The sequence below is a fragment of the Neofelis nebulosa genome, chromosome X (genome assembly GCF_028018385.1).
Source record: "Neofelis nebulosa isolate mNeoNeb1 chromosome X, mNeoNeb1.pri, whole genome shotgun sequence".
Lineage (NCBI taxonomy): Eukaryota > Metazoa > Chordata > Mammalia > Carnivora > Felidae > Neofelis > Neofelis nebulosa.
In genome coordinates, this window is record NC_080800.1 from 80,370,436 (window position 1) to 80,386,954 (window position 16,519).

The following is a 16,519-nucleotide window of genomic DNA, read 5'->3' on the forward strand; positions in this document are numbered from 1 at the left end:
GAATAGGGGAGAAACAAAAAATTATCAAGAAAAGGAAAAAGAAGTCCTGGTGGAAACTGCACTGCATAGAAGTTGTATCTTCCCCTTACTCTGCATTTCCTTTACACTTCCCATAGCTTACTTCCCAATTCTTTATTTTTTTTCTTCCTCATCTGCTTGCTCAGACCCAGCACATTTACCAGTAACTTCTTCCCCCAAAAGGTGAAATATTGAAAGAAAATATAAAGCTATACTAATATATCAATAACAATCTCTGCTCTTCTTATACTGATATTTCACTATTCAATAGTACTTGATTTCTGTGTTTCTGATTCAGTTCCTAATATACATGAAGGCCTAATGTGCACAAATAAATGTATATTTTGAGTATTACTGCAATATGTTCTTTCAACTCTTAGTATAACATCAGGAACATGGTGGGTGCTCAATAAATATAAATTTACAATGATAGTGATGATAAAGATTATAATGATAGATCTGGTATTTTTTTTTAAATTGTAGTCTGTGGCACTAGAGTGCATTAACTTATCTTAATGACTACTGATCAGTGTCTCCCATTAAAATATAGAGTTTATTAACTTAATGTAAGGATATTTAAGGCACTACTTCGCACATTTAGATGTTTTTGGTATTTAAAACTCTACTTTTACCTCAAAAGAGCCTGACACATGTGACAGGTGGCACAGAATTTCAGAGAAAATTGATCAGAAAAAATGAGAATCCTCACAGAATGTTGGGCTCTTTACTGGAATTAATGTCAGCAATCAACTAAAATTATAAAATATATGAGAACACACATCTGATGGGTTATGGGAAAAATAACACCATTCAAATTTCCTCTGAGAGAGCCACCATCCTTGTTACCCAGGCAATACGCACTGGTCTGTACCCTGACATTCTGGGAAAGCACCTATATTCCTTCGGGCCTCTTCAGCATCATGTGTAAAGACTAGAGCAAGCCCCAGTGAACCAGTCTCCAAGAATGTATATGGATTACTTAACATTCTCTACTTCCAACATACATTTAAGAAGTCAACAGTTCTTTAAAATTCCTTGCCTAAGCGATTTTGGAATTTAACTTAAAAAAAATTTTAAATCATTTAAATCAATATGCAATTAGAATATATGATCTGTCCAGAAAGTGAGAAAATCATTATTGGCAATAGTTTTTGGTTGGGCTTAGGAAGGGAATATGTTGACATTTGCACATGCATAAATTCATAATATTAAATTGTTTTGATTCAAACACACTTATCAAGAAAGACTATGGATAAAAGAATTCTAAGGAGTCAATGTTGGCTCCATTTAGTCTGGGACTCTGAATGGGTGTTTACTAAGAATATAAAACTTCTCTAAAATCAAGAGCTCTTTCATGACTTTCAGAAGTAAGCTGGAATACTTTCAAGATCAGACATTCTCCTAAAATTTTCACAACTTCCCGAACCTAAAAGTACCATGATTTTTTTTTCTTTTCAAAGCTCACAAAATTTCAGAAGAATATTAATAAAAATTAAAATTGTCAAATATAAGAATATTTTATTCTATTGTTAGAACTTAGGTCAAAAAAGGAAGTGGAAATGATATTTATACGAAATAAACACTAGCAAATAAATAACATTGCTGTAATTGCAGTTGACATATTCATTAAAATATTTTCTATTTTAATGGGTAAAAGCAATCTGCTGGTTAAATGAATTTAGACACCCATGCAGAGTATTAAGGGATGTTTTACAATGCTTGCAAACCTTCAATTGGGACTTTTTTCCAAAATGTAAATGCCCTGTCAATATAGCTTTTCACAGAAGCCTTATTTATGAGCATATGCTTATCTTCTCCCATCTCTATACTCTGCCTCAAGTGGGCATGATTGTGATATGAACATAGATGGCAGATGCCTTGACTTTTGATGTAGTTAATCATGATTGAAGGCATTCCAAGGTATTGGTCCTGAAGAAATGTGGCAGTGCTACTGTGTAATGGTAAATAAAACAATGGAGTTCTTGCACAGTTTCTTTTCTCATTAAAACTTTTGCATTTCACTCTTACTGCCTTTGAATAATTGCTATTAAGTAGACCTTTTTGACAATAGTGACAGAAAGAAAAAAGCTGTTTCTTGAATAATATTTTTAATGTTGCTCAATAGTTAATCATTAGAAAAGTCAGTTGCCTGTTTTCTATACCTGATTGTAGAAATTTATTTGGTGAATTGTTTTTGTATGTAAATGTTGATAAATCATCAAAACCAATTCTTCAAAACTGCTTTCTTGCTACCAATAGTGAGAGAATAAATTTATAATAAACCAAAAAAAAGAAAATATTGTGAATGTTCTTCCTGAAATTAAAACAAGAATAAAAACCAAGTTCAGACGATTCTCATTTATAAAAAAAAGCTCATTTTTTACCCAGTTAAAATATTCATCCATTAACCCAGTGCAATCTTTCTTCCCACTACTGACAGACCCATAGTCCCTGTAAGGCAGCCCAAAAGACAGGCTTTTCTCTGAATTTTAGGCTTTTCTGTGAAAGTTAGTAACATTTATTGTCAAACTGATAATAGAATAGAGGAGAATAGAAGATTATAACCCCAAAGTCAGAGACAAAATTCCTAGTGGAATGAATTCAAAAAAACAAATGTGTACTGAACAAAGTGGAGACATTCCTGCTAAGTCAGTGGCGTTAATAGTCATTATTTCAAGCTTAGCCCTTTTATACAGCAATCATCCTGCAAGTTGCCTTTTAGAGAACTCCTATTGCATAAAAAACTGTGTGATTTCAAAAACTGAAAAAAACCCAAAAAAAAGTCCAAAACAAATAATGTAAAATAAAAGATCAGTGTGCAAGAGATGCCACTCAGTATGGAGGCATCATAAAAAAGAAGTGTCAGAAGCCCAGAAATGAATAACAAATATTGCTCAGTGAATATGGCCACCAAGCCATGACTTGCCAATTTCAAGAAGTTTCATATTATTCAAAAATAGGGTCAGTTTGCCCTGATAATATGCTGCTAATTGATTTGGAAGTTTCCATTTCTCCAAGTCACATTCCTTTCTTCATTTGATGTACAGTTCTTAGTGTATTTACTTTTTTCATTTGTAATCAAGTGTCTGATATTAAAAACAAAACAAAAAGCTTATTGTTTCCATTGATCTTTGAGTGCACTAGCTTAATATTACGTTCTATTATTTTAATGTAGATTTTTCTTAGAACTATCCTCCTGCTTATCAATTTGCTTCCTGCTAAGGCAACCTTTGCCTCTGCTGTCTTCTCCAGTTGCTTATTCAACATCTTCTAACACCTTCCTCTTTGAAAGATATAGCTGGATTCATGACCCAAATTAAAGGAAATATTATTTTAAGAAGAGCTTATCTTGAAGGCTATGAACTACATGTTTTCATCTGGTACATTCTGGAGTATCAGTTTCATGCATCTATGCACTTAGTAATTTCTATATGCTTCCTCTCTGAAATATGACTTTATCTTTATGTTCAACTTTGGACAAAGTTTGTCTATGTTGAGATGGCTACAGTATAGAATTGACATGCCTAGAATAATGACACAACTTCACTACAAATAACAATGTAGCCCTGAATAGGTGGTCTCTTCTCACTTCTCAAACTGATTATTTCTGAAACCTTCCTAAGACACAAATGGCTATAAAACCATACCATTTGTTCATTTTTATCATAATAAAATATATTATTTAATCAGAAATATTTTTCTTAAATTTATTTTGTGGAAATTTGTATCACCTACACATTATGCCCCTGTAATAAAATGAAATAATAAAAAACTCTTTACGAAAGAATTTTTTGAATTCTAACATTGTTATATTATTATGTATTCTATGATTCTATGTCCAGTAGTTGTCCTGAAATCTGGCTAAGAACCAAGAACTAATGTCATACTACCATTGAGAAAAAAATGGAACAAAGGTTTCAACTCCTTTTGATATAACCTATCAAGTTCCTTCGCCAACACCTCAAGTAAGAATCCAAATGTATTCTTTATGCCATGCCTCCTCACACACGCACATATATTAAGCACAGAGAGTTCTTTATCTGTCCTCCATAATATTAAACTTAAGTTTAATTAGGTCTGACACACATTGAGGGAAACACTGTTTGGTTTTCAAATTGAATTTGCCTTTATCAAATATGTCAGCAGTTCATCTTTGTTTCTAAAATTGGATTTGCATACTTCCCCTTTTGTTACTGCTAAATTAAACTGCTAGGACATAACATATTTTGAATTCAGTTCAGAAGCATTCTTTCATTACTAAAGTATGATCATCTTTTTAAAAGGTAAAAGAAGTAATATGCATGAGTGTGTATGCACAAAATGTATGCGGGAGTAAAATGTGCACTGTAGAGGCTGCCTGCCAGCATCCCATTAATTGAAGCTTCCTTGTTTTTCCAAATTCTGAATAATTTCCATCTGCCTCACTTCTTCTGAGCATGAAATCAAAATCCCTAATGCAGAATGGGGAAAGCTGCAGACTAAAGCACTGAGTTTAAGAATGTTAGTCTTGTTCCACGGAGAATACAGAGCATAGGTTTCAAAGGATTTTTTAAAATATCTGTTTCTTCCCTAAACAACATGCAGTTGCTAATTTAAGATGATAATATGCTGCACTGATTAAAAACTATGTATTTGCACATGTGGGTTTGTTTTGTACAAATATTTTCTCCCCAAAATGGTATAGGTACACTGTAGCCTTTTGCTACCTATGAGTAAAATTAGCCTCAAATTTTGTGCTGTTGTTATATTTTAATTCCTGCACATAAGTTTGTCACATCCATTATATAAAATTCCTGAACTTCATATTCCCAGGGTTATCTTAGAAAATTGCACTACCCATACCTTCACCCACCTATTCACTTTTTCTTCATAGAAAGATGGGATCTCATTCCTAAGTCAGAAGCTTTTTAATTTATTATTTACTCCATTGCACTTTCAAGTTTTCAGTAATAACAGCTCTTCAATTCTCATACACAGAAACAATTGGTGCTTTGTATTCATTTCTTTTTATGAGTTTAGGAATTTTCTGAACTTAACAACAGATGATGACCCATTATTATTTTATTGCTCATTACAGGTGACTTTTCAGGACCACTGGTCTTTCAACTTTCCTTTTCAACAGCATACTTTATGTAATACCTCTTCCATCCAAATTGTATATTTTATAAAACAAAGAACTTCTGAAGTCAAAGGACTTTGAATCCAGAGCCTGGGAGGAAAAGAGACTGAATCTACCAGGAAGAAAATTTGAAAACTGGAGAAAAGATAATGGGGTGATTGCAAACAGGAGGAGATTAAAAAGGCCACGTGGGCACTGAGGGGAGGGACCCCTTCTGTGGAGAGATGAAAGGAACAAAAAGAGTGGCTAGGGAAGTGTAGGACTGTATCTAGACAGGAGAAAGACCTTGGACTGAGACTGAGAGGATCCTATCTCTAACCGTGGGTCTTTCTTTGGACTGGGGCTTGCTCCCTGTTCAAGCACCTGGGAAGGAGGGAATCCAGCCCTGGTTGCGGTGGTAGGTCAGGGGCGAAGTCTGCAGCTGGAGAAAGTTGTCCTCTCCCTGGAAGGCTGTGTGTTAGTACAAAGCCTGCCTGCATCCTCCACCCCCAGACTCAGTGGCTGGGCCAAGGGCACAGTCTGCAGTTGGAGTAGGTGGCCCTCTCCCTGGAGTGCTGGGGGAAAAGACAAAGCTTGCCTGCATCTGCCACCCGCCCCCCATCCCAGGGGCTCAGTGGCAAGTTCAGTGAAGCAGTCTACAGTAGGAGAAAGCGGCCCACTCTCTGGATTGTTGTGGGAAAAGACAAAGCCTGCCTGTTTCTGCCTGCATCCGCCACCCCCTGGGGCTCGGCAGCCAGGTCTGTGCTGCAGTACACAGTAGGAGAAGGCGGTCCTCTCCTGAAGTGCTGTGACACAGACAAAGCCAGCCAGAACCACATATTGGGCCACACTGAGAAGCAGTTCCCCAGTGCCAGAGTGCACAGAGTGGGATATTGAATCCTAGCCAAGCGCAGGGTCAGGGGAGTTGCCTGAGCCAGAAGGACTGCCCTGTTTGCACCCGCAGCACGGTGAGGACAACTCAGACTCCACTGGGTCATGCTCTGTGGAAAAGAGACTGGGGGATCACCACTTCCCCCAACAACCACCACCAATGTGGGGCCTCTGGGATCAATCCTGGGGCCCATAGTGGAGATGGGTCCAGACTACACCAAACCACACCCCTTTGCACTGGGTAACTGTGTATCTACCAGAGCTGGACAGACCCTGCACACTGCTCCTCCAGACTAGTGCTGCAGCATTGCCTGGGTTAACTCTAGGTCAATACTGGATATATAGATGTAGTCTCCCCCTCATTTCTCCTTCTCTCTTCCCTCCCTTAGGCTGGTTACTCTGGTTATTGGTTTGTCTAAACAGACATATTTAATCCATGTCTTCATACATGTTCTACACCCCCTTCTTTACATGCCTTTCTCTCTCTCTGGAATAATCAAGCCATATAGTTTCTCTGTCTGGGTAACTTTATATTCATTTAATTTCCCCCACCTCCTTCTTTATTTTCCTTTCTCTCTCTCTGGATTAAAACTTGTAGTCTCTCTGCCTAGTCAATGTTTATTTTTTTTCTTTTTCCCCAATTCCTGTAATTTCTCTCTTTCTATGTGCTCTTCCATCAGGACTGGATCCACCCTGTTCTTTACTTGTAGTCGGTGTTTTGGGATTTTTGTTTTTTAGTCTTTAGTTTTTGTTTTTGTTTATTTGTTTGTTTGTGTTATTTGCTTCTCTGTTAGTGTGTTGTTGCTCCTGTCTGTCTGCCTGTTTTACTTCACAGGGCTACTCAAAGGACAAATCAAAGCACACCAGTAGAGGGTCCAAAATATCATTATGAGTAGGGTAATAAAATAACCAAAGTTACAACAATAGAGAGCAAGTAACAATCTCTGAGAAAGAAAAAATAAACACCTCCTGGAGGGCCAGGCCCTGGACAGTGTATGACCCGCTTTAATATACCAGGGATAACAGGTACAGAGCACAAAACAAGCTTTTAAAATGTATAAGGGACTGAAAACTAGCCAAAATGATGAAATGGAAGAATCATCCTCAAACGAAATTACAGGAAGCAGTGATAGTTAACAAATTGATCAAAATCAATTTAAGCAATATAATTGAACAAGATTTTGGATAATAGTTATAAAATTAATTGTTGGGCTTGAAAAAAGCATAGAGGACAGCAAAGAATCTATTGCTACAGAGATCAAGGGACTAAAAAATGGTCATGATGAAATAAAAATGTTATAAATAAGGTGCAAAATAAAATGGAGGTGGCCACAGTACTGATTGAAGAGGCAGAGGGTAAAATAGGTAATTAGAAGATAAAATTATGGAAAATTAGGTAGCTGAGAAAAAGAGAGATAAAAAAAATCCAGGATCAAGAAGGGAGAATTAGAGAACTAAGTGATCCAATCAAACAGAACAATATCCTTATCATAGGAATTCCAGAAGAAGAAGAGAGAGAGAAAGGGGCTCAAGGTGTACTTGAACAAATCATAGCTGAGAACTTCCCTGATCTGGGGAAGGAAACAGACATTGAAATCCAAGAGGTACAGAGAACTCCCTTCAGATGTAACTTGAATTGATCTGCACAACATACACTAGTGAAACTGGCAAAATACAAGGATAAAGAGAGAATTCGGAAAGCAGCTAGGGATAAACGGGCCCTAACATACAAAGGTAGACACATAAGGGTAGTAGCAGACCTATATACTGAAACTTGGCAGGGCAGAAAGGAAAGGCAGGAAATCTTCAATGTGGTGAACAGGAAAAATATGCAGCCAAGAATCCTTTATGCAGCAAGTCTGTCATTCAGAATAGGAGAGAAAAAGGGTTTTACAAACAAACAAAAACTGAAGGTATTCATCACCACTCAATCAGCCCTACAAGAGATCCTAAGGGGAACTCTCTGAGTGAGATGTTGCAAGGACCACAAAATAACAAAATAACACAGACATCATGACAAACATGAAACCTATAGATAACACGATGACTATAAACCTATATATTTCAATAATGACACTGAACATAAATGGATTAAATGCTCCAACCAAAAGACACGATATCAGAATGGATAAAAAAATAAAACAAGACCCATCTATTTGCTGTCTACAAGAGACTGGTTTTAGACCTGAAGACACCTTCAGATTGAAAGTGAGGGGATGGAGTACTATCTACCATGCTACTGGAAGTCAAAAGAAAGCTGAAGTAGCCATGTATATATCAGACAAACTAGACGATAAATTAAAGGTTGTAACAAGAGATGAAGAAGGGCATTATATAATAATTACAGGGTCTATACATCAGGAAAAGTTAACAATTATAAATGTCTATGCACTTAATTCAGAGGCACCCAAATATGTAAAACAATTAATCTCAAACATAAGGAACCTTATTGATAAGAATGTGGTAATTGCAGGAGGCTTTAATACTCCCCTTACAACAATGAATAGATCATCTAGACAGAGAATCAATAAAGAAAGAGTGGCCCTGAATGATACATTGGATCAGATAGACTTGACAGATATATTTAGAACTCTGCATCCCAAAGCAACAGAATATACTTTCTTCTTGAGTGCACATGGAACATTCTCCAAGATAGATCACATACTGGGTTACAAAACAGCCCTTATTAAGTACAAAAGAAATGAGATCATACCATGCACACTTTCAGACCACAATGTTATGAAACTTGAAATCAACCACAGGAAAAAGTCTGGAACCCTCCAAAAGCATGGAGGTTAAAGAACACCCTACTAAAGAATGAATGGGTCAACCAGGCAATTAGAGAAGAAATTTAAAAATATATGGAAACAAATGAAAATGAAAATACAACAATCCAAATGCTTTAGGATGCAGCGAAGGCAGTCCTGAAAGGGAAATAAATTGCAATCCAGACCTATCTCAAGAAATAAGAAAAGTCCACAAAAATAAATTTTAATGGAACACCTAAAGGAAATAGAAGCAGAACAGTAAAGACACACCAACCCAGCAGAAGAATAGAAATAATAAAGATCAGAGCAGAAATGAACAATATAGAATACAAAAAAAAAGTAGACCAGATCAATGAAAGCAAGAGTTGTTTTTTCAAAAAAAATAAACAAAATTGATAAACCTCTATCTAGCCAGGCTTTTCAAAAAGAAAAGATAGAGGAACAAAATAGAGAAAATCATGAATAAAAATGAAATTATTACAAAAACTAGCTCAGAAATACAAGCAATTATCAGGGAATACTATGAAAAATTATATGCCAACAAACTGGACAACCTGGAAGAAATGAACAAATTCCTAAACATCCACACATTTCCAAAACTCAAAAGGGAAGAAATAGAAAATTGGAACAGACCTACTAGTGAAGAAATTGAATCAGTTATCAAAAATCTCCCAACAAATAAGAGTCCAAGACCAGAAGACTTCCTAGGGGAATTCTACCAGACATTTAAAGCAGAGATAATGCCTATCCTTCTCAATCTGTTCCAAAAACTAGAAAGGGAAAGAAAACTCCCAGACTCATTCTATGAAGCCAGCATTATTTTGATTCCCAAACAAGACAGAGACCCAGCAAAAAAAGAGAACTACAGGCCAATATCCCTGATGAATATGGATACAAAAATTCTCAATAAGATACTAGAAAATCAAATTCAACAGCTTATAAAAAGAATTATTCACCATGATCAAGTGGGATTCATTCCTGGACTGCAGGGCTGGTTCAACATTCAACAATCAATGTGATCCATCCTATTAATAAAAGAAAGGATAAGAATCATATGATCCTGTCAATCGATGCAGAAAAAGCATTTGACAAAATACAGCATTCTTTCTTAATAAAAACCATCGAGAAAGTCGGGATAGAAGGAACATACTTAAACCTCATCAAAGCCATTTATGAAAAGCCCACAGCTAATATCATTCTCAATGGGGAAAATTTAGAGCTTTCCCCCTGATCAAGAACATTACAGGGATGTCTACTCTCACCACTGGTGTTTAACATAGTGTTGGAAGTCCTAGAATCAGCAATCAGAAAAAAATAAATTAAAATCAAAGGCAGCAAAATTGGCAAAGATGAAGTCAAACTTTCACTTTTTGCAGATGACATGATACTCTACCTGGAAAACCCAACAGACTCCACCAAGAGCCTGCTAGGACTGATACATGAATTCAGCAAGGTCTCAGTGTACAAAATTAATGTACAGAAATTGGCTGAATTTTTATATACCAATAATGAAGCAATAGAAAGACAAATAAAGAAACTGATCCCATTCACAATTGCACCAGAAAGCATAAAATACCTAGGAATAAACCTAACCAAAGATTTAAAAATCTGTATGCTGAAAACTGTAGAAAGCTTATGAAGGAAATTGAAGAAGATACAAAGAAATGGAAAAATATTCCATGTTCATGGATTGGAAGAATAAATATTGTTAAAATGTCAATATTACCCAAAGCGATCTACACATTCAATGCAATCCCAATCAAAATTGCACCAGCATTCTTCTCGAAGCTAGAACAAGCAATCCTAAAAATTGTATGGAACCACAAAAGACCTCGAATAGCCAAAGTAATATTGAAAAAGAAGACCAAAGCAGGAGGTATCAAAACCCCTGACTTTAGCCTCTACTACGAAGCTGTAATCATCAAGACAATACGGTATTGGCACAAAAATTGGTACATAGACCAATGGAATAGCATAGAGACTCCATAATTGGACCCACAAATGTATGGCCAACTAATCTTTGACAAAGCAGGAAAGAATATCCAATGGAAACAAGACAGTCTTTTTAACAAATGGTGCTTGGAGAACTGGACAGAAACATGCAGAAGAATGAAACTAGACTACTTTCTTACACCATTCACAAACACAAACTCAAAATGCATGAAGGACCTGAGTGTGAGACAGGCAACCATCAAAACCCTAGAGGAGAAAGCAGGAAAAAGCCTCTCTGACCTTAGCTGCAGCAATTTTTTACTAGACACATCTCCAAAGGCAAGGGAATTAAAAGCATAGATGAACTATTGGGACCTCATGAAGATAAACATCTTCTGCACTGCAAAAGAAACAATCAACAAAACTAAAAGGCAACGAATGGAATGGGAAGAGATATTTGCAAGTGACATATTGGATGAAGGGCTAGTATCTAAAATCTATAAAGAATTCACCAAGTTCCACTCCCAAAAAAACAAATAGTCCAGTGAAGAAATGGGCAGAAGACATGAATAGACACTTTTATAAAGAAGACATCCAGATGGCCAATAGGCACATGAAAAGATGCTCAACCTCACTCCTCATCAGGGAAATACAAATCAAAACCACACTCAGATACCACCTCACACTGGTCAGAGTGGCTAAAATGAACAAACCAGGAGACTATAGATGCTGGAGATGATATGGAGAAATGGGAACCCTCTTGCACTTTTTGTGTATGCAAACTGGTGCAGTCACTCTGGAAAACAGTGTGGAGGTTCCTCAAAAAATTAAAAATACATCTACCCTATGACCCAGCAAAAGCACTGCTAGGAATTTACTCACGGGATACAGGAGTGCTAATGCATAGGGGCACTTGTACCCCAATGTTTATAGCAGCACTTTCAATAGCCAAATTATGGAATGAGCCTAAATGTGCATCAACTGTCGAATGGATACAGAAGATGTGGTTTATATATACAATGGAATACTACTTGGCAACGAGAAAGAATGAAATCTGACCATTTGCACAACCAGCAACGTGGATGGAAGTAAAGGGTATTACACTAAGTGAAATAAGTCAGGCATAGAAAGACAGATACCATATATTTTCACTCATATGTGGATCTTGAGAAACTTACCAGAAACCATGGGGGAGGAGAAGGGGGAAAAAAGTTACAGAGAAGGAAGTAGGCAAACCATAGGAGACTCTTAATACTGAGAACAAAATGAGGGTTGGTGGGAGTGGGGAAGAGAGGAAAGTGTGTGAAGGGCATTGAGGAGGGCACCTGTTGGGATGAGCACTGGGTGTTGTATGGAAACCAATTTGACAATTAATTATATTTAACTAATAAATAAAAAGAAAAAGAAAAAAAAGGTATGTTTAAAAAAACAAATTGTATATTTTGTAGTCTTTTGTCTCTAAAATCTTGCTCTGTAATAATATTCCATATAGATCATATATTTTCTCTTTAAGTTTATTCATTTATTTTGGTAGACAGAGAGACAGAGCACGTGAGTGGGAGGAGAGGCAGAGAGAGAGGGAGAGAGAGAATCCCAAGCAGGCTCAATGCTGTCAGCCTAGAGTCTGAACTGGATTTCACAAACTGAGAGATCATGACTTGAGCCAAAATCAAGAGTCAAAAGCTTAATTGACTGAGCCATCTAGGCACCCCATATGATCAGGTATCTTCTTAAAACTAGGTTCTGGTTTTGATAGCTCACGTCTGTCAAAACACATCATATGTATTTCTCAACTTTTCATCTTAAGAAAATTGTTTGATTTTTGCAAAATAAAAATATTTTCCCATGAAGTATCTAGAGGTTTGCTTTAAGTTCACTTAGAACATAGTTAACATTTATAGGCGTATAACAACCTCCTGCACTAGGAACATGAAGTATATAAACATATTTTTCTAGAAAACCTAGTAATTCTGGTCTTTGCTTCTTAATTCGTCTTTTCTTCTTGTCCCGATTCTCTCCCCATCTTTATATGTGCTCTCTTCTGATATTGACATGTTCTCTACTTGGGTTAAGAGCCTAGTAGTAAAAAAATGTTTATTTATTTATTTATTATTTTTTTTTCTGAGAATTAATTCAGCCAGTTTTATTTTTTTTTTATTTTTTAATATATGAAATTTACTGTCAAATTGGTTTCCATACAACACCCAGTGCTCATCCCAAAAGGTGCCCTCCTCAATACCCATCACCCACCCTGCCCTCCCTCCCACCCCCCATCAGCCCTCAGTTTGTTCTCAGTTTTAATCATTAAAAAAAGAAGAAGAGAGACTAGAGTTATCTCTCTCCATTTGAGGACAAAGAGAGAAGACAGCCATCTACAAGCCAGGAAGAAAGCCCTCATCAAGAACCAGTTGGCCAACACCTTGATCTTGGACTTACCAGCCTCCAGAACTGTGAGAAATAAATGTCTATTGTTTACACCAAAAAAAAAAAAAAAAGAGCCTAGTAGTATTACAGTGGCTCATACTCAAGGGAGTTGAAAAGGAGAGATGTCATGCAAAAGAAGAGAATTTTTCTTAGTTGAAGACATAAGTAGGTATTAAATATATCTCCCAACAATGTTCTTACAGGCTTGCCATAAGAGGCTAGAGACTCAAAATCTTTTTTTGTTTGTTTGTTTATTTTTAATTTACATCCAAGTTAGTTAGCATATAGTACAATAATGATTTCAGGAGTGGATTCCAGTGATTCACCCCCTATGTATAACATCCAGTGCTCATCCCAACAAGTGTCTTCATGCTGCTTACTCATTTAGCCCATCCCCCTACCCACATCCCCTCCAGCAACCCTCCGTTTGTTCTCTTTATAAAGAGTCTCTTATGTTTTGTCCCCCTCTTTGTTTTTACATTATTTTGCTTTCCTCATGTTCATCTGTTTTCTTTCTTAAATTCCTCATATGAGTGAAGTCAGATGATATTTGTCTTTCTCTGACTAATGTCGCCTAGCATAATATCCTCTAGTTCCATCCACATAGTTGGAAATGGCAAGATTTTATTCTTTTTGATTGCCGAGTAATACTCCATTGTGTATGTGTGTGTGTGTGTGTGTCTGTGTGTGTGTGTGTATATATATATATATATATATATATATATATATATATATATAAAACCTTCTTTATCCGTTCATCCATCAATCATAATATCCTCTAGTTCCATCCACATAGTTGGAAATGGCAAGATTTTATTCTTTTTGATTGCCGAGTAATACTCCATTGTGTGTGTGTGTGTGTGTGTGTGTGTGTATATATATATATATATATATATATATATATATATATATATATAACCTTCTTTATCCGTTCATCCATCAGTGGACATTTGGGCTCTTTCCATACTTTGGCTAATGTTGATAGTGCTGCTATAAACATTGGTGTGCATGTACCCCTTTGAAACAACACACCTGTATTCCTTGGATAATTACCTAGTCTTTTCAAGGGTAATAACAAGTGCCATGGAGGAAAAACAAATAGCTAATGCCATTCTTTTATTTGCTTCTAATGCAAGTATTTTTTTAGCACAAAGTGGATTTTATGTTCTATAAAGTTACCAAGTCAATACTATGCTCTATGTAACTTCAATATAAGTAATATTGTAGGTTACAATTGGTATATTGTCTTAAATGAGGCAGGGGGTGAAGAGGATTCACGTTGATCTTCTGAGAAAAGAGATTTTTCAAGGACATGCTAGCCCCTTTTCGTTTCTTCTTTCAAAGAATAACATTTAGGGCAGGAAAGTCTTCCAAATGAGAAAGATTGAGATTGCACAGTTAAATTTCTAACAATATTAAGGTGAAAAAGTTCTACTGTGATAGGGAAAAAGTCATGATCCTTGGAGAAGCTCTTCAGTCTGAACTTTACCAACAGTGCAGGGACAACATTGTTTTGCTTTGTGCTCGTTCAACATGTAACAAGTCCTAATCAGCAAGGATTTTGATGAGAAAATTTAGCTGCCAAAGAGGCACCTTTTGGAATAAACTGATTACTTACAAATGAATACTCTCTGATTTCTGAAATTATATCTGTCTTTTGTGTTTTTTTTTATCATCCAAGTAGTTGCTGTTTTATTTCTAACCACATAAGAGAAAAGGGTAGTAATAAAAGCTTTAATAAAAGCTATAGAAGACTTCCCCTGTAAGCAGCTAAAGTCTCATTATTGGCCTGCATTATCCCTGCATATAACCCTTTTGACCTATCCATTTCTATTAGGGCTGGTTTCATAACATGTCAAATAAAGTTCCTTTCTGAAGGGAGAAAATGGAAGTAATCTAGATCTCTTGCTGAGAACAGCTAATGTTGAATATCACCTACATCCAGGAACCAGCAAAAGATTGTAATCTGATGCCATAGTTTTTGTTTATACCTCCTGTTAACTATTTTAAAAGTTAAATTTTTTAAAGCTCTTTGAAGAGTGTTGGAATGTAGTGAATTTTATTATCAGTTTGCTGCTGTTGCTGCCATTGATATTATTATTATTATTACTATTACTATTACTATTATTATTATTATTATTGAACTGACCTAGCCCACTTTGTAAAAACTGCACTGGGAGGCCTTAAAGAGATCTAAGGAAATTATAGTCAATCTGGAAAATGTTGGAAGATTGACTGTTATTTTGCCTTTACAAATATGATGGAACATCTAATTGATATTAAGGGACAATGTTGTCCCCATAATTTGTCTCCACTTTTCCCTTTTTGATGTGAATTCTGGGGTGAGTGGATTACAAAGAACTACTTGAGGTTGGGAGGAGGCAACAGGGAGGAAGGATTGAAGTAATGTTATTAATATCAAAAGATTTCAGATGAAAGATCTATAGCTGAAATAGTTCATGTCAAAGAATTTGAGCTGAGTATAACTTGATTTAAATCATTCCAGGATAAAGTTAAGATAAGAACAACCTCAATGAGTTTACATCACTCATTGTGCCAAAATCCAGCAAGAACCTTATTACAATTCTTGAGTTCAAGAGGCATAATCTATGATCTGGATTAAAGCTTTGTTTGTAAGAACAGAATAAGTTTTCAATTCATTATTCTTTCTGTAAACTGATTTTGTGTTAAAACAAATTTAAAGATTAGGTATATTTTACTCCACCACTGACCATTGGCAGAATAGGTTGGAGAAACCATGAAAATTGTAGCCATAGAGGATCAGCAGGAGGAAAGCACAATTTACCTTCATACAAATGTGATTATTTGAAATTTTTAAAAGACTGGGTTCTGACACTTAGAGAATGAATCTTTTATTTTCATCCTTTGTTATTTTAATTTTTAAAATTTTCCCTTCCCAAATAATTCCTTCATAACTCAAGTTATTTATTCTCCTAATTCATTCTTCATTCTAGAGCCATGATCAACATGTTCTACCTAAATATTTGGCAACATTCTTTGAGAAAGGCTTACAATTGTTTAAAATTTCTCTATCACAGAAAGTATTATCTTAGAAAGAAAAAAAAAATCCCATTAGTAAGATGCCCAGAAATTGTCAGAAGTCATGCACAATTGGCCTTCTTTTTTCTTGAGCCAATCAGCTGCTAGGGAATACCCATGTAACTAGGAAGGGGAGTTATCTGAAGATTACAGCCAATGGTTAATTGAAAGAAGGACAGATTGGTAACCCATCCGTGGCCTGACTAGCATTGGGAAGAACTAGATCAGCTGGCTCTTTCTCATTGCTCTAATTTATAATTCCCAGCAAATAACCACACTGCCATTCCCATGCCTGCTCTTATGGCTCTGCCACCTAATAACTGTAAAC